The sequence below is a fragment of the Dipodomys spectabilis genome, unplaced genomic scaffold (assembly GCF_019054845.1).
Source record: "Dipodomys spectabilis isolate Male_0828 unplaced genomic scaffold, ASM1905484v1 ptg000477l, whole genome shotgun sequence".
Lineage (NCBI taxonomy): Eukaryota > Metazoa > Chordata > Mammalia > Rodentia > Heteromyidae > Dipodomys > Dipodomys spectabilis.
In genome coordinates, this window is record NW_024871154.1 from 1,105,024 (window position 1) to 1,131,875 (window position 26,852).

General features: G+C 42.2%; 1 long non-coding RNA gene and 1 pseudogene across 1 annotated transcript in view; both read right to left on the minus strand.

Annotated features, from left to right (window-relative positions):
• The window catches only part of LOC122098403, a 165,742-nt gene that overhangs the window by 38,147 nt on the left and 100,743 nt on the right, over positions 1-26,852 (minus strand). The gene's annotated exons all lie outside the window — the stretch shown is intronic.
• Positions 15,489-16,044, minus strand: LOC122098401 (annotated as a pseudogene).

Consider the following 26,852-nt stretch of genomic DNA (forward strand, 5'->3'; position numbering starts at 1 on the left):
CATTCAAATTCCTGAAAAGAGCTGGAATCGATGATAGCAATGCTTGGGAGACTCGAGACGCATCCAAGTCATGCTCCAGAAAGTAACAACAGGTACATTCCTTATGGAGCAACAGTAGGGTGGTTCTATTCCTTGCTAGAGTGACCTAAAGGAGATGGCCTCCAGTCTGTAGAGACCTGGCCTCGACATTTTCCATCCTCAGGACTACTGAGATAAATGGATTGCAACTTGAGATATGCTGGAAGTGGTAGATTGTAGACTGTGAACTGGATAGACACATTGTACACAGTCACTGAAGTATACAGATTCCACAGGAGGAAGGCTGGAGGAGCCCCATTCCTGCCGAGACAGGCTGCAGAACATAACTTTCCTGCTCACGACAATGCTGAAGAGGCCTAGCCCCAAAGTTGGCGGAGACCTATTCCACATGCCTGGAATTGGAGAATATATATTCCACATACTGAATACTGAAGGATAAGTATTACACATGCCCCCAAACTAGAGAAGTCATATTTCTCTTGCTCAAAACTGGAGGAGACCCATGACATTCTGGATTGAGAACACTTGAGGAGAGACATTCCACATTGAGTGGAGTTGTATGAACATATTACAAGTGGAGGAAAGCTGGAGAAACAGTTTGCATAGTGTGCTTATCTGGTGTATACATGCTCCTGGTGGAGGGATGCTGGAACAAGAGTTCTAGGTTGCTGAATATTGAATCGCACTCCATTCTTACAGGGATTGGAGGAGATGAACTTCATGCCTTGTATGGGTAGAAAGCAAATCTTTCCTAAGTTAGCACCCATGGTGCACTTTATGCACAGCATAGGACGAGTACTCACATTTCATTCCAAGGAGCATTGCAATCTTTGGCTACAGTGATTCCAAGATTACAGGAATAGGTGTAGACTAAATCCAGGCAGGGATGGCCTCAACATTTATATTGTATACTAAGTTGAGGCATTTTAGGCCAAGTATCATCTGATGATCCGACTGTATCCTGCAGAATAGCACATTTAAAACAGTTCTTGTTGACAAGAGATGCTTTCAAGACATGCCATCCTGACAGACTGAGTAGAGACACTCCAAGCCAAAGAGACAGCAATTCCATGCAGTCCCTGGTGAGGAGAAATGAACTAGAGAAGAAGCCATGAAATAACTTGAGGAAATAGATTCTTAAACCTTCCTGTGGAAAACTGGATCTGATCCATTCCATGGGAGACATGCAGAAGTCCCTACTGCATGCAGGAGAATTCTGGAGTTCAGTCCTCCCTTGATGACCAGAGCTGGATTTGATACTCCTGTGCCAGGAACTGCCTCAGGGAAACCACTGGATGTAGTGAAGGCAATTTTTTTTTTGGGGGTCCGGTCATGGGACCTGAAGTATGGGCCTGGGCACTGTCCCTCAGCTCTTCAACTCAAGGCTAGTGCTCTACCATTTGTGCCACAGTGCCACTTCCAGCTTTGTTCTGTTTGCTTATGTGGTGCTGAGGAATCAAACCCAGGGCCTCAGGCATGCAAGGCAAGCATTCTACCACTGAGCCACCTTCTCAGCCCCGTGAAGGCAATTTTTTTCAGAAAAAACATCTGAATCAATGTATTCGCTGGTGTAGACATCTGGATTACATGCATTCTGTGCTGAAGATAGCCATGGAAATGCATTTGATGCTCAGAAAAACTGGAGGAAAAACATTCTAGGTTAAAGAATACATGGATATACATTCCGAGAGAAGAAGAGCTGGTCCACTCTCATTCCACTAACAAAAAATGAGAAGACTTTCATTCCATGTTTTGTGCTAGAAATAAGACCTTCCATATTTAGTTGCACCAGTGCATTCATTTCATGCTGATAACTGTATTCATAAGGTCAAGCCAGGCTGGCAAGGCCTTCAGTGAATGGGTGATGGATTCCATGAGGAAAAGATTTGGAGAAGACACACTCCTTTCTGTACTGGGCTTAGCCCCTGTACTGTACTTGCTCAGAGCTACAGCACAGGTATTCCATGACAAGGAGCAGGAAATAGCAAGGCTCCATGTTGCCAAAAGCTGGAGTTGATGCATACCTTGCTTGCCAAGGAGAACTTCCTATATCACTTGCCAGCCTGACATGCTGAGCACAGGGATCCCAGCTGGCACACGTAGAGAACGTGTATTCCTTGGTGAAGACAGCTGGATGTGATAAAACCCTTCCTGGGGAAATATGGCTGGAGGCAAATGCATTCCAAGCCAAGTCCAAATGAAGAATGGTGCTAAAACACACATTTACCTCTCTGAGGATGAAAGCTGCAGACATATGCCATGCAGAGTGTGTGTGTGTGTCAGCAGCTCATATTCTACAAGGTGGAGTCAGGCTCTAAGTTCCTCAATGGCCGATAGGTCACTTAAGGGAGCAGAAAACCGCTCAGTCACTCTGAGTAGAATGGAGGAAAAGAGATCTCATGCTGAGGAGAACAGCAGTAGAAATAGTTTGTGACAGGGAGCACTATGCTACTAAGACTGCATGCTAAAAAATGCTTACCTGGGCACTTACCTTGCTGATGACAGTCCCTTTCAACACGTACCATGCTGAGATTCTGAGTAGAAAGATGCATGCTGAGGAGAACTTGAATAGGTGTATTCCTTGATGAAGGCAACTGCTGCTGACTCATCCCCTGCTACACATGAAGAGATGGAAAGATGCATTTGTAAATAATGAATGAGAAAGAAGTATAAAGAATTCAATGCTAAAGAAACCCCAATTGGACACATACCTGAGTAAGTGGAGCTCAGATAGATGGATTGCAGTTCAGGGAGCAGTCCTATATTCCATGCTGAGTACAGTGCGATAATTCCATGACACACAAACTTAGAGTGCCCATTTTCCTTCTTGAAAAGAGCTAGAGTAGATGGTTTCAAAGTTGAGCAGAACTAGAACACCTGCATCCCATTTTTGGAATGCAGATGCAGATGCATTCCATGATAAGGACACAGCATAGATGCACTTCTTGCTCAGTTGAGTGAGCAACATGAGATTGATTCCAGGCCTGGAATTCACATTGACTTTCCTCAGGAGACCTGGAGTAAGACAAGTAGCTCTATTTCATCCAAACCAGGTAGAGCAGGAATAGATTAATTCAGCCTGATGAGAGGCAGACTAGACATATTTGATCCAGACAACCTGAAGCAAAGCAGAGGAAACACATCCAATGCTGAAGTGCTTGCAGTAAAAGATGAGGCTGCAAATTCTTCTTGCATAATCCAAGCAGAGGGGACCCACTCCATGGCAGGGTGTTGTCGAAGCATTCTATACTTTGCAGAGTTGCTGAAATTCAATACATACAAAGGATAACTAGGTGAGGTGCATCACACCTTGGAATTCACCTAAGAGAGCTGGAATCAAAGACTTCTGGGATGACAGAAACAGGAAGGAAGGTTGATAAGGCCAGAGAGTCTCTCTATATATTCCATAATGTGATGAAGAAAAGGTGGACAATTCCACATCCTTGACTGTAGATGTCCAGCTTGTTTAATGAAGCTCATTGAAAGATTTCATACTAAACAGATCTACAGGAGAAGAAATCCAAGCCGACAAGTTTTGAAAACCATACATTACACATGGAAAACAGCTGGAGGAGACACATTCCATGGATAGGGGAATTGGAGAAGACACATTCCCTGCTGTAGAAATCCACAGCGGATGGGTTGCCATATGTGGAGAGACAGAATACATGCTGATTAGACCTGCAACAGGCATAGCACATCCTGAGTGGAGCTGCTGTTGACAGATGCCATGCTGAGGAGAGCTGGGGTAGATGCACTCCATGCCAAAGAGTGCTATACTCCCAAGTTACTTCTTGGGGAATGCTAGTGTGAACATTTGCTGATGTGAGCTCCTCTCCACAATGCCAGGATAGCCTCAGCTTCATCAAGAACCTCTCTTCATGGAGAGAGATGGAGCCAATGCATTCCAAGATGACCTAACCTGCAGCAGACAGATTCCAGACTGCAAGATGGGAGACTCGAAAGTGTCAAGGAAGAAGAGGGCTGCTGTAGACAGGACTCATGTGGATGAAAACCTGAGGAGTTGCACTTCTTGCTTAAATGAAAGGATGTTCCTCATGGAAAAGGGTAAGGGACACACATCCCATGCTGAGGAGAAAATGAGCAGGAGCATTCCTTGCTCAGGACTGCTGGAGTAAACAACTTGTTCAGTGAAGGCAGATGGAAGGTATAGGATGCATGGTGGAATCTCATTCCATGCTGTAAATCCCTGGAGTCCAAACATTCCAGTGTAATGAGACAAGAGAGTGACACTCTATATGTTGAGGATTAGAGTAGACACGTCCTATGCTATAAGTACACATGTCAACATGCTGAGGAGAACTTTGTTAATAATTACCTACCTGAGGAGGGCTGCATTACACAGATTCCATTCTCAGCACACCTCGAGTAGACAGCTGCCACCACAAGGAAAACTGGAAATGGTACTTACCTTCTGAGTTGAGCTGCACGTGTACATTCCATGCTGTGGAGCGCCACAGTAGCGTCATTCCTTCCTGCAGAGACATGAGGGAGGCATAGACCATGAGAAATGAGGTCGAGTGGGCAGATTTCAATGCTGTGAGCAATGAGGGATAAGATGCAGTACTGCATGAGAATACAGAAAGGAGATGGTAACAAATGCTTACCCCAACTAAATGCTGAACTTCTCAAGGATGTTTGGAATAGATGCATTCCATGCCAAGGAGAACAGGAGCACATGTGTCCCATGCTGTAGGTAGGTAGCTGGGCATATTTCCACGTTCAGGAATCCTCAAGGGGACATTCAAGTTCCTGAAAAGAGCTGGAATCGATGATAGCTATGCTTGGGAGAATTGGGACCCATCCACTTCATGCTCCAGAAAGTAACAACAGGTACATTCCTTGCTGAGCAACAGTACAGTGGATCTATTCCTTGCTAGAGTGAGCAAGGATGGCCTCCAGTCTGTAGAGACCTGTCCTGGACATTTTCCATCTTCAGGACAACTGAGATAAATTGATTCCAACTTAAGATATGCTGGAAGAGATACATTGTAGATTGTGAACTGGATAGACAAATTCTTTTCTGAGAGGCAATGAAGCATACAGATTCCACAGGAGGAAGGCTGGAGGAGCCCCCTTCCTGTCAAGACATGCTGCAGAACATAATTTTCCTGCTCACGCCAATGCTGAAAAGACCTGGCCTCAAAGTTGGTGGAGACCTATTCCACATGCCTGGAATTGGAGAATATATATTTCACATACTGACTACTGGAGGAGAAGTATTGTACATGCCAAAAAACTATAGAAGTCATATTCCTCTTGCTCAAATCTGGAGGAGACACATGACATTCCGGATTAAGAACACTTGAGGAGAGACATTCCACATCGAGTGGAGTTGTATGAACATATTACAAGTGGAGGAAAGCTGGAGAAAGAGTTTGCATGGTGTGCTTATCTGGAGTATACATACTCCTGGTGAAGGGATGCTGGAACAAGAGCTCTAGCTTGTTGAATATTGAATCTCACATTCTTACAGGGATTGGAGGAAATGAACTTCATGCCTTGTATGGGTAGAAAGCAAATGTTTCCTAAGATAGCACCCATGGTGCAATTTATGCACAGCAGAGGACAAGCACTCACATTTCATGCCAAGGTGCATTGCAATCTTTGGCTACAGTGATTTCAAGTTGACAGGAGTAGGTGTAGACAGAATCCAGGCAGTGATGGACTCAACATTTATATTGAATACTAAGTTGAGGCATTTTAGGCCAAGTATCATTTGACGATTCGACTGCATCCTGCAGAATGGCACATTTAAAACTGTTCTTGCTGACAAGAGATGTTTTCAAGACATGCCATCCTGAGAGACTGAGTAGAGACACTCCAAGCTAAAGAGACAGCAATTCTCTGCAGTCCCAGTTGAGGAGAAATGCACTAGAGAAGAAGCCATGAAATAACTTGAGGAAATAGACTCTTAAACCTTCCTGAGGAAAACTGGATCTGACACATTCCATGGGAGACATGCAGAAGTCCGTACTGCATGCAGGAGAATTCTGGAGTTCAATCCTCCCTTGATGACCAGAGCTGGATTTGATATTCCTGTGCCTGGAACTGCCTCAGGGAAACCACTGGATGTAGTGAAGGCAATTTATTTTTGGGTCCAGTCGTGGGACCTGAAGTCTGGGCCTGGGCGCTGTCCCTCAGCTCTTCAGCTCAAGGCTAGCGCTCTACCACTTTTGCCACATCGCTACTTCTAGCTTTGTTCTTATTGCTTATGTGGTGCTGAGGAATCGAACCCAGGACCTCAGGCATGCAGGCAAGCGCTCTACCACTGAGTCACCTTCCCAGCTCTGAGAAGGCAATTTTTTTCAGAAAAAATTTCTGAAGCAATGTATTCGCTGATGTAGACATCTGGATTGTATGCATTCTGTGCTGAAGATAGCCGTTGAAATGCATTTGATGTTCAGAAGAACTGGAGGAGAAAAGTTCTAGGGTAGAGAATACATGGATACACATTCCCAGAGAAGGAGAGCTGGTCCATTCTTACTCCACTAATAACAAATGAGAAGACTTGCATTCCATGTTTTGTGCAGTGGAAATTAGACCTTCCATATTCAGTAGCAACAGTGCATTCATTTCGTGATGATAACTGGATTCATAAGGTAAACCCAGGCTGGCAAGGCCTTCCCTGTATGGGTGATGGATTCCATGAGGAAAAGCGTTGGAGAAGACACACTCTTTTCTGTACTGGACTTAGCCCCTGTAATGGGCTTGCTCAGAGCTACAGCACAGATATTGCATGACAAGGAGCAGGAAATAGCAAGGCTCTATGCTGCCAAAAACTGGAGTTGATGCATACCTTGCTTGCCAAGGAGAACTTCCTATAGCACTTGCCAGTTTGACATGCTGAGCACAGGGATCCCAGCTGGCACACGTAGAGAACGTGTATTCTTTTATGAAGACAGCTGGATGTGATAAAACCCTTCCTGGAGAAATATGGCTGGAGGCAAATGCATTCCAAGCCAAGTCCAAACGAAGAATGGTGCTAAAACACATATTTACCTCTCTGAGGATGAAAGTTGCAGACATATGCCATGCATAGTGATCTTCTACAAGGAGGAGTCAGGCTCTAGGTTCCTGAAAGGCCTAGAGGTCACTCGAGTGAGCAGAAAACCGCTCAGTCACTCTGAGTAGAATGGAGGGAAACAGATCTCATGCTGAAGAGAACAGCAGTAGAAATACTTTGTGACAGGGAGCACTATGCTACTAAGACTGCATGCTAAAAAATGCTTACCTGGGCACTTACCTTGCCAATGCCAGTTGCTTTCAACACGTACCATGCTGAGATCCTGAGTAGAAAGATGCATGCTGAGGAGCACTTGAATAGGTGTATTCCTTGATGAAGGCAACTGCTGCTGACTCATCCCCTGCTGACACCTGCTAAGAAATGGTGTATTTCAGAACAAAAGGAAATGTAGAAAATCATTCCATCCTGTAGAGATGGAAAGATGCATTTGTATATAATGAATGAGAAAGAAGTATAAAGAATTCCATGCTAAAGTGACCCAAATTGGACACATACCTGAGTAAGTGGAGCTCAGATAGATGGATTGCAGTTCAGGGAGCGGTCCTATATTCCATGCTGAGTACAGTGCGATAATTCCATGACACACAAACTTAGAGTGCCCATTTTCTTTCCTGAAAAGACCTGGAGTGGATGGTTTTAAAGTTGAGCAGATGTGGAACACCTGCATCCCATTCCCCGGAAAGCAGATGTAGATGCATTCCATGATAAGGACACTTAGCACAGATGAACTTCTGGCTCATTTGAATGAGCAACATCAGATTGATTCCAGGCCTGGAATTCACATGGACTTTCCTCAGGAGACCTGGAGTAAGACCAGTAGCTCTATTTCATCGAAACCAAGTAGAGCAGGAATAGATTAATTCAGCCTGATGAGAGGCAGACTAGACATATTCAATCCAGACGATTGGAGGCAAACCAGAGAAACCCATCTCATGCTGAAGTGCTTGCAGTAAAAGATGAGGCTTCAGGAGAGCTGCAGCAGAAATAGTCTATGCTTTTATGCCCTCACATGCAAATTTTTTGTGCATAAATCAAGGAGAGGGGACCCACTTGTGGCAATGTGTTGTGGAAGCATTGTGTACTTTGCAGAGATGCTGAAACTCAACACATCCGCAGGAGAACTACGTGAGGTGCATCACATGCCTTGGAATACACCTAAGAGAGCTGGAATCAAAGACTTCTGGGATGACAGACACAGGAAGAAAGGTTGATAAGGCCAGAGCGTCTCTCTATATATTCCATACTGTGATGAACAGAAGATGGACGATTCCACATACTTGACCACAGATGTCCAGCTTGTTTAATGGAGCTCATCCATAGATTTCATACTAAACGGATCTACAAGAAAAGCAATCCATGTCGAGAATGTTTGAAAGCCATACATTACACATGCAAGAGAGTTGGAGGAAACACAATCCATGGATAGGAGAATTGGAGAAGACATATTCCCTGCTGTAGAAATCCACAGCAGGTGGGTTGCCTGATTTGGAGAGACAGAATACATGCTGATTAGACCTGCAGCAGGCATAGCACATCCTGAGTCGAACTGCTGTTGACAGATGCCATGCTGAGGAGAGCTGGGGTAGATGCACTCCATGCCCAAGAGTGCTATACTCCCAAGTTACTTCTTGGGGAATGCTAGTGTGAACACTTTGCTGATGTGAGCTCCTATCCACAATGCCAGGATGGCCTCAGCTTCATCAAGAGCCTCTCTTAATGGAGAGAGATGGAGCCGATACATTCCAAGATGACCTAACCCGCAGCAGACAGATTCCAGGCTGCAAAATGCAGGACTAGAAAGTGTCAGGGAAGAAGAGGGCTGCTGTAGACAGGACTCATGTGGATGAAAGCCTGAGGAGTTGCACTTCTTGCTTAAATGAAAGGATGTTCCTCATGGAAAAGGGTAAGGGACACACATCCCATGCTGAGGAGAAAATGAGCAGGAGCATTCCTTGCTCAAGACACCTGGAGTAACAACTTGTTCAGTGAAGGCAGATGGAAGGGACACATTCCAAGTTCAGGAGGCATGGTGGAATCTCATGCCATGCTGTAAATCCCTGGAGTCCACACATTCCAGTGTAATGAGACAAGAGAGTGACAGTCTATATGTTGAGGATATGGGTAGACATGTCCTATGCTATAAGTACACATGTCAACATGCTGAGGAGAACTTTGTTAATAATTACCTACCTGAGGAGGGCTGCATTACACAGATTCCATTCTCAGCACACCTGGAGTTCACCGCTGCCACCAAAAGCAAAGCTGGAAATGATACTTACCTGCTGAGTTGAGCTGCACGTGTACATTCCATGCTGTGGAGAGCCACAGTAGCTTCATTGCTTCCTGCAGAGACATGAGGGAGACATAGCCCATGAGAAATGAGGTCCATTGGGCCGATTTCATTGCTGTGAGCAATGAGGGATAAGATGCAGTACTGCATGAGGATACAGAAAGGAGATGATAACAAATCTTACCCCAACTAAATGCAGAACTTCTCAAGGTTGTTTTGAAATGTTGCATTCCAGGCCAAGGAGAACAGGAGCACATGTGTCCCATGCTGTAGGTAGGTAGCTGGGCATATTTCCATGTTCAGGAATCCTCAAGGGGACATTCAAGTTCCTGAAAAGAGCTGGAATCGACGATAGCAATGCTTGGGAGACTTGGGATGCATCCACGTCATGCTCCAGAAAGTAACGACAGGTACATTCCTTGCTGAGCAACAGCAGAGTGGATCTATTCCTTTCTAGAGTGAGCTAAAGGAGATGGTCTCCAGTCTGTAGAGACCAGCCCTTGACATTTTCCATCTTCAGGACAACTGAGACAAATGGATTCCAACTTAAGATATGCTGGAAGTGGTAGATTGTAGACTGTGAACTGAATAGACACATTCTTTGCTGAGGGGCACTGAAGCATACAGATGCCACAGGAGGAAGGCTGGAGGAGCCCCATTCCTGGCAAGACACGCTGCAGACATTAACTTTCCTGCTCACCACAATGCTGAAGAGGCCTGGCCCCAAAGTTGGCTGAGACCTATTCCACATGCCTGGAATTGGAGAATATATATTCCACATACAGACCACTGAAACAGAAGTATTGTACACGCCAAAAAACTAGAGAAGTCATATTCCTCTTGCTCAAAACTGGAGGAGGCTCACGACATTCTGATTGAAATATTTGAGGAGAGACATTCCACATTGAGTAAAGGTGTATGAACATATTACAAGTTCGAGGAAAGGTGGAGATTCATGCATGGTTTGCTTATCTGGAGTACATGCTCCTGGCAGAGGGATGCTGGAACAAGAGCTCTAGCTTGCTGAATGTTGAATCTCACTCCATTCTCACAGGGATTGGAGGAGAAGAACTGCAAGCCTTGTATGGGTGGAAAGCAAATCTTTCCTAAGATAGCACCCATGGTGCAATTCATGCACAGCAGAGGATGAGTACTCACATTTCATGCCAAGGAGCATTGCAGTCTTTGGCTACGTTGATTCCAAGATGACAGAAGTAGGTGGAGACAGAATCCAGGCAGGGATGGCCTCAACATTTATATTGTATGCTAAGTTGAGGCATTCTAGACCAAGTATCATTGACGATCCAACTGCATCCCGCAGAATGCCACATTTAAAACTGTTCTTGCTGACAAAAGCTTCTTTCAAGACATGCCATCCTGAGAGACTAAATAGAGACATTCCAAGCCAAAGAGACAGCAATTCCATGCATCCCTGTTAAGGAGAAATGAGCTAGAGAAGAAGCCATGAAGTAACTTGAGGAAATAGACTCTTAAACCTTCGTGAGGAGAACAGGATCTAATCTATTCCATGGCAGATATTCAAAAGTCCCTACTGCATGCAGGAGAATCCTGGAGTTCAAACCTCCCTTGATGACCAGAGCTGGATTTGATGTTTCTTTGCCAGGAACTGCCTCAGGGAAATCATTAGATGTAGTGAAGTCATTTTTTTTTTTTTTTTTGGGTCCTGACGTGGGGCCTGAACTCTGGGCCTGGGCGCTGTCCCTCAGCTCTTCAGCTCACGGGTAGCACTCTACCACTTGAGCCACAACATTACTTCTGTCTTTGTTCTTTTTGCTTATATGGTGCCAAAGAATTGAACCCAGGGCCTCAGGCATGCAAGGCAAGCGCTCTACCACTGAGCCACCCTTGCCAGCCTCGTGAAGGCAATTTTTTTTTCAGATAAAACATCTGAAGCAATGTGTTCCCTGTTGTAGACATCTGGATTACATCCATTCTGTGCTGAAGATAGTCATGGGAAATGCATCTGACGCTCAGAAGCACTGGAGGAGAATACATTGATACACATTCCCAGGGAAGGTGTCACCTCCTGCTGACACCTCCTGCGAAAGGGATGCATTTTTAGAACAAGAGGAAAATTAGCAAATCATTTCACCTGTATTGAACATAATACTGGAATTATCATTTACCCTGCTGATCAGTCCATTCTCACTCCACTAACAACAAATGAGAAGACTTGCATTCCATGTTTTGTGCAGCTGGAAATGAGCCCTTCCATATTCAGTTAGCACCTGTGCATATATTTCATTCTGATATCTAGATTCATAAGGTCAAGCCAGGCTGGCAAGGCCTTCCCTGAATGGGTGATGGATTCCATGAGGAAAAGAGTTGGAGAAGACACAATCCTTTCTGTACTGGGCTTAGTGCCTGTGCTAGACTTGCTCAGAGATACAGCACAGATATTCCATTACAAGGAGCAGGAAGTAGCAAGTCTCCATGCTGCCAAAAACTGGAGTTGATGTATACCTTGCTTGCCAAGGAGACCTTCCTATAGCACTTGCCAGCCTGACATGCTGAGCACAGGGATCCCAGCTGGCACACGTAGAGAACGTGTATTCCTTGGTGATGACAGCTGGATGTGATAAAATGCTTCCTGGGGAAATATGGCTGGAGGCAAATGTATTCCAAGCCAAGTCCAAACGAAGAATGGTGCTAAAATACACATTTACCTCTCTGAGGATGAAAGCTGTAGACATATGCCATGCAGAGTGTATGTGACCAGATCAAATTCTACAAGGAGGATGCAGGTTCTAGGTAACTGAATGGCCTAGAGATCACTCAAGTGAGCAGAAACCACTCAGTCACACTGAGTAGAATGGAGGGAAACAGATCTCATGCTGAAGAGAACAGCAGTAGAAACAGTTTGTGACAGGGAACACTATGCTACTAAGAAAGACTGCATGCTAAAGAATGCTTACATTGACACTTACCTTGCTGATGACAGTCGCTTTCAACACGTACCATGCTGAGATCCTGAGCAGCAAGATGCATGCTGAGGAGAACTTGAATAGGTGTATTCCTTGATGAAGGCAACTGCTGCTGACTCACCTCCTGCTGACACCTCCTGCGAAAGGGATGCATTTTTAGAACAAGAGGAAAATTAGCAAATCATTTCACCTGTATTGAACATAATACTGGAATTATCATTTACCCTGCTGATCAGAGCTGGAATACATGGATGATGTCATGCTGAGAAGAACCAAATATTCCATGCTGAATAGAGATAATGCCAAAATATTCCATTCTGAAAGTATTGGCGAAGATCAGTTTCACTATATGAAGAGATGTAAGGCATTGATTCCATCATGAAGAGATGGAAAGATGCATTTGTAAATAATGAATGAGAAAGAAGGATAAAGGATTCCAAGCTAAGAAGACCCCAATTTGACACATACCTGAGTTGGTGGAGCTCAGACAGATGGATTGCAGTTCAGAGCACAGTCCTATATTCCATGCTGAGTACAGAGCGAGATAATTCCATGACAGACTATCTTTGCTAAACAGACCTAGAGAAGATTGTTTCACTGCTGATCCGAACAGGAACGTATTCATTCTAGAGGTTTTTGTGGGAAGCACAGGTATATTCCCTATTGAGGAGAGCTTGGATGATTGTTTCCTCATAGTGCTGGACTAGATTTGGACTACATGTGTACTTTGCATAGGAGAACTCAAGTACATAAATTTCATTCATAAGCAGACCGAGTTGAAAAGCATTGCATGATTAGAAGATTGGAGGACATACATTTCATTAAGAAGGGAGCTTTTGGAGACACATTCCATGTTGAGGAGAACTGGTGAAACATTTTGTGCTGACAAAAGCAGCAGTAGACACATTCTCTGATACAGAAAGCTAGAATACATGCATTCCATGTTGAGGAGAGCTGGGGGAGTCTCCAATTTGAAGTGGAGTGCTCAAGCTGTCTTCTTCTCTTTTTATACTAGAAATGATACCACAGTGAGCTCAGCAGATTAATTTCTTGCTGAGAACAGGAGCAGACATACTGCATGCAGGAATTAACTTAACTAAAGAAGTGAAGGACCTCTATGATGAAAACTTTAAAATCTTGAAAAAGGAAATCAACACAGAACTTAAAAAATGGCAAAACCTCCCATGCTCCCTCCTGGATTGGAAAGATTAACATCGTGAAAATGGCAATACTTCCCAAGGCTATCTACAAATTCAACGCAATACCTATCAAAATTCCACCCTCATTCTTCAAGGAAATAGAAGAGGCAATCCAAAAATTCATATGGAACAATAAAAGACCCCGAATAGCAAAAACGCTCCTCAACGGAAATAACACTGCTGGAGGAATATCAATACCAAATTTCAAACTCTACTATAAAGCCATAGTAATCAAAACAGCTTGGTATTGGCATAAGAACAGACCTCAGGACCAATGGAATAGAATTGAAAACCCAGAAATGAACCTACAGACCTATAGCCATCTAATCTTCGATAAGGGAGCTAAAACAATAGAATGGAAGATAGACAGCCTCTTCAGTAAATGGTGCTGGCAAAACTGGTTAACTACATGTAGAAAACTAAAGCTAGATCCTTATATATCACCCTGCACCAGAATCAACTCCAAATGGATCAAAGACCTTGAACTCAAAGCAGACACTCTGAAAACATTACAGGATGGAATAGGAGAAACCCTGGGTCTCCTTGGCTCAGGCCGAAATTTTCTGAATAGAGACCCGGAAACACAACAAATCAAAGAAAGGTTGGACAAATGGGATTGTATAAGGTTGCAGAGCTTCTGCAGGGCAAATGACATAGCTAGCAAGATCAATAGAAAGCCCACGGACTGGGAGAAGATCTTTACTAGCCATACAACGGACAAGGGTCTCATATCTAAAATATACTTGGAACTCAAAAAATTAAACCACCCAACAACAAATCCTCAAAGAAACAACTGCCCAATAAGTAAGTGGGCGAAAGACTTAAAGAGAAGCTTCTCTGAAGAAGAAAGAAGGATGGCCAATAGACACATGAAGAAATGTTCAACATCCCTAGCCATAAAAGAAATGCAAATTAAAACAACATTGAGATATCACCTCACTCCAGTTAGAACAGCAAAAATCAAGAACTCTAACAACAACAGATGCTGGAGGGGATGTGGACAGAAAGGAACCTTACTTCATTGTTGGTGGGATTGTAAACTTGTTCAACCACTTTGGAAAGCAGTATGGAGGTTCCTCAAAAGACTTCACATAGTGCTCCCCTATGACCCAGCAATCCCACTTTTGGGCATTTACCCTAATGTTTACAAAAAAGACCACACTAAAGCTACCAGCACAACTATGTTTATTGCAGCATTATTTACCATAGCTAAGATATGGAACCAACCCAGATGCCCCTCAATAGATGAATGGATCAAGAAGATGTGGTATATATACACAATGGAATTCTATGCCTTCATCAGAAAGAATGACATTGCCCCATTTGTTAGGAAATGGAAAGGCTTGGAAAAAATTATATTAAGTGAAGTGAGCCAGGCCCAAAGAAACATAGGTCCCATGGTTTCCCTTATTTGCAATATCTAGTATAGGTATGAGTCAAGCGGAAAAAGTCAGAGAATGTGATGTTTGGAAAACGAACCTTCAAATATGTATTTTAATGTTTTTGTTTCTTTCATGCATGTGTTTCTAACGCATTTATAAGATTATTTCTTGGTTGCTTTGTATGTCCCTCCCCCACAGTGTAACCCCTGCTTTCACTATATTTGATGTCAGTATAACATGTGGAGGAGATGGGGACAAACAAGTCGTTTAAGGATTCAGGTGGACCTGTTGCAACAATGAGAAGTACAAAATGTCATGTCAAAACCAGCTTTACAATGTCGGAGGGGGGGAAAAGGGGGTATGATTGGGTGGGTGGAGGGGGGAGGCTGGGAAGGGAGGTGAATGGTAAACAAAGGAGGAGGCTGCAATGCTTGGTAAGAAATGTATGCATTATCCTGACCATGTAATTGTAACCCCTCTGTACAGTATGTTCGCAAATAAAATAAAATAAAATTTAAAAAAAAAAGAAATATAAAGAAAACTAAATCTAAGTGAAGCTGTGTTTATGAGACTAGGGAGTAAGCTCATGATTTGGTTATGAGAGCAATTTATCTCATCTCAGAGAAGACAAAAATGGTGTTGAGTCATGAAAACCCCAATCAATTATTTTTAGCATGCCTCTTAAATTTTCTATACCGTTTTCTTGTCTTCTGTTTCTGAGTCATGAACAGGTAACCATTTGAGGGGATGTATTTGATAGACAGCCATGGAGGAAGTGTCTGCAAACCCGAAAAAGCAAATCTGACCATAACTATATAGACTGCCCACCCAAACTGTTCAGCCTCGCACCCATAGATAAATCCAACTATTGCAGAAAAAAAAATAATTCCTTGAAACATCTGTTCAGCTAGCTTCTGCCCCTTGTAAGCCATCTCTGTGGGGAGCGCGCTGAGATATTCCTGCATTAAGTTAGCTAAGGTGGCTGGCAGGGAGGCGAGGGCGAATGACAGTCAGGAACTGCAGAGGTCCGAACAGGACACCTAGAGAGGACTGGCAGGCCAGACAAGCCCCTACCTGCGACTGCCCCGGAAGCCGATGTCTCCGAAGGGCGGGGATAACCCCAGTCCTCGCCCTGTGCCATGACCCTTTTGCACCTGCTTGCAGCCTGGCGTCAGGCCTGCTGCTTGGGAAGTGGAGGTGGTTGAACTGAGGCATCGCGCACCCGAGAGTGGTTCGCCATCAGGGAAACTGGGGGCCAGGAGCCCAAGCTCTGGTCCCATAAAGTGTTGTAAGCCGTGCCTTCGCGGCTTAATGGCTGCGTCTCCATGGCGACCTACATACACTTTTGAAATTATATTCCATGTGTTGCTGTAGCTAATATACACAAAAAATTACATTTACGTCACTTGAGTTTAACCTTAGTTTTAGAATCCTCACACTGACAAGGTATTAAAAAGAAATGTACTCATTACCTTACTTATGTAACTGTAACCCACCTTGTTCACCACCTTTACAAAAAGACTAAACTTTTTTTTTTAAAAAATAAAGGTATTAGAAGAAGGAAAGCTTTGAATACTTATGTAAATCTCAGTCTGGTGGGGGAGCATGTAGACACCAACATTATACAGTAGATATGAAGGGGATAAAGTTCCATTGCAATGTCAAACAACAGAAGTATCAGGTGTTTGTTTCAAACACTAATAGCCTCTAGCCTTAGAAAAGTACTTCCCCCAAATTGGGATCATATATACTTAAAATAGAGGTGGAACCCACAAAAGTTATGTTGGGCTTTTCTGTGTTAAGGAAATTGATATTGACTGGGCCAAGTAATTGTGAGCTCATTGCACTTGAAGTCTACTCTGAGAGAACTTCCCATTGATGTCACAATCACACTTTACAACTTTGGGGGTGGGGAGATGGGGAAGGGATAGGAAAGGGAAACAGAGGTGGAGGCAACAATGCTTGATAAGAAATATACTCATTATCTTGCCCATGTAATTGTAACCCTTTTGTACAGTATTTTTACAATAAAAAGTAAAAAAAAAAAAGTCTGGGAATTTCACTAGAAATTGCCAGTCTTTTAAAACTGACTATGATTAAACTACAAAATGGAATTAAAATAAATAGAATTGGAAGCCAGGCGACAGTAGCTCATACCTGTAATCATAGCTACCCAGGAGACTGAGATCTGAGGACTGCAGTTCAAAGCCAGCCTGGGAAAGAAAGTCCGTGAGACTCATCTCCAATAAACCACTAGAAAACCAGAAGTGGCGCTGTGGCTCAAGCAATAGAGTGCTCACCTTGAGCTGAAGAGCGCAGGGACAGCGCCCAAGCTCAGAGTTCAAGCCCCACGACCGACCAAAAATAAAAATAAAAAAAAGAAAATAGAATTGGAATGTTTTTACATTTAAATAGAAAATCGGATATCATAATAGAAAAGTTTATTGCCTCTGTGGTTTGAAGTTTTTTCAATATGGTCTTACAGATACAACAGTGTGTTTTGAAAATAATTGGAAGGAGTTCAGTGTTGCTGTGGGTGTAGATTTATAGAGGTAGGCAGAGGAAAGGAAGCATAGAATACATAATCTCCTCCTCTAGCCTACATATGGTTGATTTTACATCAAAAATAGACACATGAATATTCAAAACCAGGCAATGAAAATTGTGAGAGTAGAAGCTCCACACACGGCAGTTTACACAGAAATCATCACTGACAGCAATGATTGGTGAGGGAAAGAGGGAACAGCTTACACTAAACAAAAGGAAAGTAAGATACATATCACCTGATGTGGAAGAAAGAGTTGTATTGTCAAAGCTCACAGAATTCACAAACATTATAGACCATGACAATGACAATTTGCCTTGTGAAGGTTAAAATTTGTTTGGGACTTTAACTATGTATCATTATCTCACAATACTTGGAAATTTGTGAAATGGATGTAATCACTCAATCTCAAATTATTACAAACAACTCAAAAATTTTATTCTTATGTCATTTGAAATTCGTTAATCTGTAAAACTAAACTATAACAAAGCTTCCTTTTGTGCTAGACTTTGAAACTATTTTATTAGAGTACTAATATTTAATATATATAAAATAAACATATACTACTTACAAGACACTATCTCAAAAAAATCAACTATTTAACTCCTGGATTGGGACTGGAGGAGAGAACTGGGAGAAAGCTAATGAAGGATTTACATTAAGAAAAAAAGAAATGTACCAGCCCAGATGCCCCTCAGTAGATGAATGGATCAAGAAAATGTGGTATATATACACAATGGAATTCTATGCCTCCATCAGAAAGAATGACATTGCCTCATTTGTTAGGAAATGGAAAAACTTGGAAAAAATTATATTAAGTGAAGTAAGCCAGGCCCAAAGAAACACAGGTCCCATGGTTTCCCTTATTTGCAATATCTAGTATATGTATGAATCAAGTGGAAAAGGTCAGATAATGTGATGTTAGGAAAAGGAATCCTTAGATATGTATTTTAATGTTTTTTTCCTTTCATGCATTTGTTTCTAACGCATTTATAAGATTATCTCTTTGTAGCTTTGTATGTCCCTCCCCCACAGTATAACCCGTGCTTTCACTATATTTGATGTCAGTATAACTTGTAGAGGAGATGGGGAAAAACAAGTCATTTAAGGATACAGGTGGACCTGTTGCAACAATGAGAAGTACAAGTTGTCATATCGAAAACGAGTGTTACAATGTTGGTGGGGGGGGGGAAGCGGGGAGGATTGGGTAGGGGAGTGCGGGGGGGAGGCTGGGAAGGGATGTGAAGGGTAAACAAAGGAGGAGGCTGCAATGCTTGATAAGAAATGTACGCATTAACCTGCCCATGTAATTGTAACCCCTCTGTACAGTGTGTTTACAAAAAATAAAAAATAAAAAAAATAAAAAAAATAAAAAATAAATAAATATTTACTTCAAAAAAAAGAAAAAATGTATTTTCAGCTGTTTTATATAACTGTAACCCTTCTGTACATCACTTTTAAAATAACAATAAAAAGCAAACACTGTAAAAGCTATCATGCAGGCATTCTTCTTGCTTAATATTATGCTATGTTTTATAGTATTCATAGAGAGGGAAAGGACCAGAGTGGCAAAGTTTGTGGTCCATTTTTTTGATATGTCGGTTTGTTCACCTGTTAAAAGATGTGATATATAGAAACTAGATCTCAGGATGCTGTTCCACAAGATGGTATCTCTCAGGCATTTCAATCAAATCTGGTAAATAGTATTTAACATATTGGCTTTTATATGTATGTATAGCAAATAATCTTGGAAATAAAAAAAACAAACCCCCATTACACTGTCCTCATGAGCAAGGATGGAAGAGCTCCATTACATGGTGAGATGCTTGGCTGCACACTCCTTCCATGCTCAGGAGGACAGATGAGGAACTTTACATTCTGAAGAGTGCTGCAGTGAGGTGCCCTGAGTACCCAAAGGCAAGGGTCATGACTGTTGAAGATGAAGAACTCAATGTGTACAGAGATTGGAGAAGAGGTACTTCATACTGACAATCACTTCATCCATAGGGAACTGGAAGACTTGGACTCTATGCCTATCAAGCTGGAGTCAAACCTTCCAAAGTAAGGACATAGGTAGGAAACATTCCTTGCTTTGAGAAGGGCAGAAACCATTTGCTTCCATACTGGTGAGTCCTTCAGAAGAGATCTACCTTGATTAGCAGTGATGAAAGAGATGGATTACATGCAGAAAAGATCTGCAGGCAATGCATTTCAGGCAACAGGGAAATGGAAGACAACCCATCTGCCCTCAATAGAAAGATTAAACATGTTTCTTGCTGAGGCAAGATAAATGAGGAGAGTCAGTCCAAATACAATCATTGTAGGCTGAGAAGAGATGATTCATTCTTGCCTGATTATGTTCTTTGGGTTTTGTTTATCTTCTTTTTGTGCCTATTCAGGGCATGGGCTCTGTCCATGAGATTATTTTCCTCAAGGCTAGTGCTCTACCACTTAAACCACAGTTCCACTTCCAGATTTTATGTAGGGTAATTGCTGCTAAATCTCACAATATTTTTGGCACTGACTCACTTTGAATCAGGATCCTCTGATCTTAAACTCAGCAGATAGAAACCAACCTGAAGAGAGATGGGAAAGATTAGTTTTATCCTGGGAAGGGAAAAAAGTCATGAATTTATGAGATAGATACCCTATATGAATGCTTACCTCTCTAAGGAGAACACAAATCATCTGAGAGTGTATTCCATGTTCACTAAACACTTCCCTCCTTGAGAAAAATGGTTAGATTCATATCATATGATGAATCCACAAGGACATTGCATTCTATGTTGAAGAAGAATAGAGGACACCGAAGCTATACTCAGTAGATTTCTGCACACAGAGTACTTTTGGAGTAGAGTTGGAGAAGACATAAAGGAGCAGCAGTTTTTGGATCCCATGTTGAAGAGAGACTGAAGAAATCAATTCCAATCTGTCAAGAAAGAAAGGATAAATGTCAAGAGAAGAACAAAGGAAACAAATAGGATTGCATCTAAAAAAGATATCAAAATGACACTTACCTTCCTGAGGAAAACTGGATTAGATGGGGCCAGTACTAAGGAGAATTGCAATATAGGCACTCCATTCCCTGAAAAGAGGTGCAATGGATTTCACGCTACAGGGAATTGACATTGGATGTTCTCCTTGCACTGAGGTGAGCAGAAGGTGTGGAATAAGGGCTAGACTTGACATTCACTTTCCTCAGATCTGTAAAAATAAATCCACCCTGAGGCAAAGGACAGACGAGGACAATGGGACTAGACAGTTTCTAGGCTGAAAACAGCAAAGGATAATCCATTCCTTGCTCATAGCAGACAGAACAGGTACTGTCCACATGAACAAGACCAGAAAAGCTCCATTTCTGCAGCAGATACATCTTGTCTCAAAATGGAGTAGACATCTTCCATGTTCACAAAGACTGAACCTGATACATGCCATATTTTGGCAGTCTGAGAGACACAGTCCATGGAGAACTGCTCTGAGTACCCATATACCAGGGTCAAGATTGATAGAGAAAAAAAATCCCCCTGCCTACATGTGCTAGAGAAGAACAACTCCACATTATACTCAGTCCATCAATGAGGGTATTGGTACAAGGTGCCAGTGGCTCATGCCTGTAATCCTAGCTATGCAGGAGGCTGAGATCTGAGAATTGCAGTTCGAAACCAGCCCAGGCAGGAAAGTCCATAAGACTCTTATCTCCAATAAACCATCAGAAAACCAGAAGTGGCGCTGTGGCTCAAGTGGTAGAGTGCTAGCCTTCAGCTAAAGAACTGAGGGACAGAGCCTAGGCCCAGAGTTCAAACTCCATGACTGACAATAACAACAACAACAACAAAAGAGGGTATTGGAAGACATGTATTCAATGCTCACTAGAGCTGGAGTCACAGCCTTCCACAGTCAGGACTAACGTAGGAGACATTCCTGGCTGAGAAGAGCAGAAATCTTTGTCATGGAGGCTGAAGGATCCTTCACAGGAAAACTACCTTGATTATCAAAGTTGAAAGAGATGGATAACATGCAGAGAAATCCTGCAGCTAATACATCTCATGTAACAGGGAATCCAAGGAGGGTCCATCTCCACTGAGGTAAAGTAATTGGTACATTTCTGCCAAGGCAAGCTAAATGAGAAACCTTCATTTAAGAGGAGATTCAGATATAGCCATTGTAGGCTGAAAACAGATGGTTAAGACTCCATTCTTAGTTTTGCTTCTGTTTTGTTATTTTGTGTCAGTCCTAGCACTTGAACTCAGTGCTAGGGCCCTATCTGTGAGTTTTATTTTGCTCATGACTCGCACTCTAGTACTTGAGCTACACTTCCACTTTAAGATTTTCTGGGTAATTGTAGATAAATCTCACAAATTCTTCTTCATGGCTTGGCTTTGCTTCAGAATCTTCTGTCCTCAACCTGAGCTGATGGATTCTAATCTGAAGACAAATAGGAAAGATTAATTGCATCCCAGGAAGGGAAAAAAGGGATAAAAAGATCCAAGTTAATGCTTTACTTTCTGAGGAGAGAATAAATACTCTGATAGAGTATTACATGCTTACTAAAAACATTCCTGATTGACAAGGGTGACCAGGGGCATTTCACAATGAGGAGTCCACAGGGATATGACTTCTTTTTGGGTGGTTAATATCAATTTATTTATGTAACACAGAATAATCCAGGAGGATGTGACGTAAATTAAGGTAAATAAATAATTGCAAGTTGAATTTTCATCTTTGATTTTTTGAGGATTCAGGTTAAATTTGACATTTTCCCCACATTTAAAACTTTTTATTTATTGTTCAGATGCTGTACAGAGGGGTTACACTTACAAGGTGTGACAATGAGAACATTACTTGTCAAGCATTGCTACCCCTCCCTTGCTGTTCTCCCTTCCCTCCCCCACCTCCCCCACCCGGAGTTGTAAAGTTAATTTCCGGTATTCTGTCCTGTGGGTATCATTGTTGAAATGGGTCATCCAGTATCCTTGTTTCAGCATTTTGTTATTCCCCTTCTCCTACCAAGATTAGACAAATGTATATACAAGATGCAGTGTATCAAAACCAAGTACAGTGACAGCAGTGATATACCACAGGGGGAAGAACATACAAAGGAAACAAAAAAATCATACAATACATTAAAAACAACAACAACAAGGAAGGACCTCTTGTCTCCATATCTTGGGATTCATTTCATTTACCATTATCTTATAGGGTCATATGAAATTAGTTTTTGAGCTTTTTCTGCTAAGTGACTTGACTTCTATGTCAAAGTAGACAGAAGACCCACACTATGCTGAGTAGATTTCTGCACATGATTTCTTCTGTATCAGATCTCAAGAACAATATACTGTGTTGAGCTGTGAAGCAGCTCAACTGGTTGGATCTCATAGTGAAGAGAGAATTAAAAATTCAATTCCATGTTCTGAGGAGAGAAGGAAAGAAGAAATGTCAACAGAAGGACAGAGAAACAAATATGACTTTGTGGTAATGAGACACCAAAATGACACTTACCTTCCTGAGGAGAGCTGGACTAGATGGCTTGGATGCTCAGGAGAATTAGAATATCTCCATTCTCTTCAGAGAAAGTATGCAAGGACTCTATGCTAAAGAAAATTACACTAGGTATACTTCTTGTAGTGAGGTGAGCAAAAGGACATGGATTCAGGACTGTTCAGGCCTAGACTTGGAGCTGGAAGAAATAGATCCAGCCTGAGGATCTATTTCTTCAGGATGAGGACAACAGGAATAGACACTTTACAGGCTAATGACATTCCATTCCTTGCTCAGGGGAGACTGAATAGGTACTTTGCTCTTGAGCAAGGCTGGAAGAAATTCATTCCATGGTGAGCCACTTGGCAGCACACAAATTCCATGCTCAGGAGGACGGAGGAGGCACTTTTCATCTCAGGAGAGCTGCAAGGGACAAATTCCTCTTGCCCCAACACAGTGGAAACATCTTCAGGTTCATAAAGACTGGACCTAAGACATTCCATACTCAGAGAGGCTGGCAGAATCATTCCATGGAGAGCTACCCTCTGTACCCACAAGCCAAGGTTACAATTGATGGCAACCAAGAAACCCATGTCCACACATGGTGGAGTAGAACTAACCCATGCTGAAACTCACTCTAATACACAAGGCAACAGGAAAGGATGGATTCCATGACTAGCACTGAAGTCAAAGACTTCCAAGATTAGCATAATTTTTGGAGACATTCCTTCCTGAGTAGAGCAGAAGCCATTTGCCTTCTTGCTGTAGGATCCTTCCGTGGTAACCTGCCTTGATTTTCAGAGCTGAAATGGATGCATTACTTGCAGAGAAGACCTGAAGGCAATGCATCTCTCAGCATAGGCAAACAGAAGAGACTCATCTCTGCTGAGGAGAAGGCTGTGACACGTTTTCTGCAGGGAGAAGCTAAATTAGACACCTTCCCATAGGAGGTCAGCTCAAATACAGGCATTGCAGGCTGAGCAGAGATGGCTAAGTCCCATTGCATTCTGAATTCTGGGTTTAGTTTTGGTTTTGTTGGTTTTATGACAATCCTAGGGCTATTAAATATAGCCTGGATGAGGTCCATGAGGTAGTGTTTTTCTGCTAACATTTTAGCCACAGCTACAATTCCAGCATTTTTTGGGATAGTTATAGAAAACAGCTTTGTGGACTCAAAAGCTGGCTTTGGAGAGGTATAGCCTAAGCAGGTTGATTCCAAGCTGAAGAGAGATGAGAAAGATAAATTCCATCTGAGGAAGCCAGAAACGTGATGAGTTCCTGATAAAGACACCCCAATTAACACTTACCTCTCTGAGGAGAACACAGATATTCTCAGAGAGTATACCACGTTCATGAAACACATTCCTTCTAGAAGAGCAGTTAGATGCATTTCATAGTGAGATGTACTCAGAAACACTGCTTCGATTTTGAAGAAGACACAAGTAGACCCATGCTATATCAAATAGATAATCTACAGGCAGATCTCAACTGAAGTTAGCTGGAGAAGGTGTACACCATGTGAATGAGCTCCAGAGCATTGATCCCATCTTGAAAACAGACTGAAGAAATCAATTCCAAGCTCTAAGTAGAGGGACAGAAAGGACAATATCAAGAAGAGGACAGAGGAAAACAGTATGATTTCATGCTAAAGGGACACCAAAATGACACTTACCTTCCTGATAAAACTTTGAAAAAATGGATTCCATGCCCAGAAGGACACCTGTATGTGTGGTCCATGCTGAGGAGTATGGGACATGAGGATTCTCTGGGGACCACTTCTGAACATGACATTTGCCTTCCTGAAGAGAGTAGGACTTCAGAGCATCAATAAGTAAGAAATGTGGAATATAGGCACATTATTTCTAGGCGTGAGGGTGTACATGGATTTCACGGTAAGGAGAATCTCTGTGTATTATATACTTGAGTTGAAAATCAGCACAAAAAGTTTGATTTCAGGGAGTAGGGCCTAGATTGAAATGTACATCCCCCTTATTTGGAAGAAATAAATCCACCCCAGGAGAGCTAAGACTTGACTTTTACCTTGCTCTTATCTGGAAGATATGGTTCTGTTATGACAAGAGCTGGAAGACATTTGTTTTAGCCTCACAAGAACTGATGTACACATTTCCCTTGTTCACAGAGCCACAGGAACTCCACTTGTGGAAATTATATATATATAATATTGTGAAAATGCCATACAGAGGGGTTACAATTACATGGGCAAGATAATGAGTACATTTCTTATCAAGCCTTGTTGCCTCCTCCTTTCTTTCACCTACCACCCCTTCCCCGCTTCCCTCCCAGCCAAAGTTGTAAAGTTCGTTTTTCGACATAAAGTCTTGTACATCTCATGGTTGCAAGGGTCCACCTGTATCCGTATTTAAACAATTTGGTTTTTCCCATCCCCTCCACAAATTATCTCAACATCAAATACAGTGAAAACAGGGACTATACCATCAGGAGGGACATACAAAGCAACACAGAAATATAAATATGTTCGAAACAATAGCAAGCAAGAAAAAAACATTTGAGTCCTTATCTTGGGGTTCATTTCACCTATCATCAACTTATTTGACCATTTCCGTTTGTCTCAGACATATACTAGTTATTGCAAATACAGGAAACCATGGGACCTATGTTTCTTTGGGCCTGGCTTACTTCACTTAATACAACTTTTTCCAAGTCTTTCCATTTCCTAACAAATAGGGCAATGTCATTCTTTCTGATGGAGGCATAGCATTCCATTGTGTATATATACCACATTTTCTTGATCCATTCATCTACTGAGGGGTATCTGGGTGGATTCTATATCTTAGCTATGTTAAATAATGCTGCAATAAACATAGTCGTGCTGGTAGCTTTAGTATGGTCTTGTTTGTGATCATTTGGGTAAATGCCCAAAAGTGGGATTGCTGGCACATAGGGGAGCTCTATGTGGATTCTTTTAAGGAACCTTCCTACTACTTTCCAAAGTGGGTGAACAAGTTTACACTCCTACCAACAATGCAGTAAGGTTCCCTTCTGTCCACATCCCTTCCAGCATCAGTTGTTATTAGAGTTCTTGTTATTAGAGTTCTAACTGGGGTGAGGTGATATCTCAGTGTTGTTTTGATTTGCATTTCTTTTATGGTTTAGCATTTCTTCATGTGTCTATTGGCCATCCTTCTTTCCTCGTCAGTTGTTTCTTTGAGGATTTGTTGTTGGGGGATTTAATTTTTTGAGTGCTAGGTATATTTTAGATATGAGACCCTTGCCCATTGTATGGCTAGTGAAGATCTCCCAATCCGTGGGCTTTCTATTGATCTTGCTAGATATGTCCTTTGCCATGCAGAAGCTCTGCAGTTCCATGAAATCCCATTTGTCCAACCTTTCTCTGATTTGTTGTATTTCTTGGTCTCTATTAAGAAAATTTTGGCTTGTGCCAAGGAGATATAGGGTTTCTCCTATACCATCCTGTAATGTTTTCAGAGTGTCTGCTTTGACTCCGAGGTCTTTGATCCATTTGGAGTTGATTCTGGTGCAGGGTGATAGATAAGGATCTAGCTTTAGTATTCTACAAATTCTACCAATTTTTCCAGCACCATTTACTGACTAGGCTGTCTTTCTTCCATTCTATTATTTTAGCTCCCTTATTGAAGATTAGATGGCTATTGGTCTGTGGGTTCATTTCTGGGTTTTTAATTATATGCCATTGGTCCTGACGTCTGTTCTTGTGCCAGTGCTAAGCTGTTTTGATTACTATGGCTTTGTAGTAAAGTTTGAAATTTGGTATTGAAATTCCTCCAGCACTGTTCTTTCTGTTAAGGATCATTTTTGCTATTCGGGGTCTTTTATTTTTCCATATGAATTTTTGGATTGCCTCTTCTATTTCCTTGAAGAATGAGGTTGGAATATTGCTACGTATCACATTGAATTTGTAGATAGCC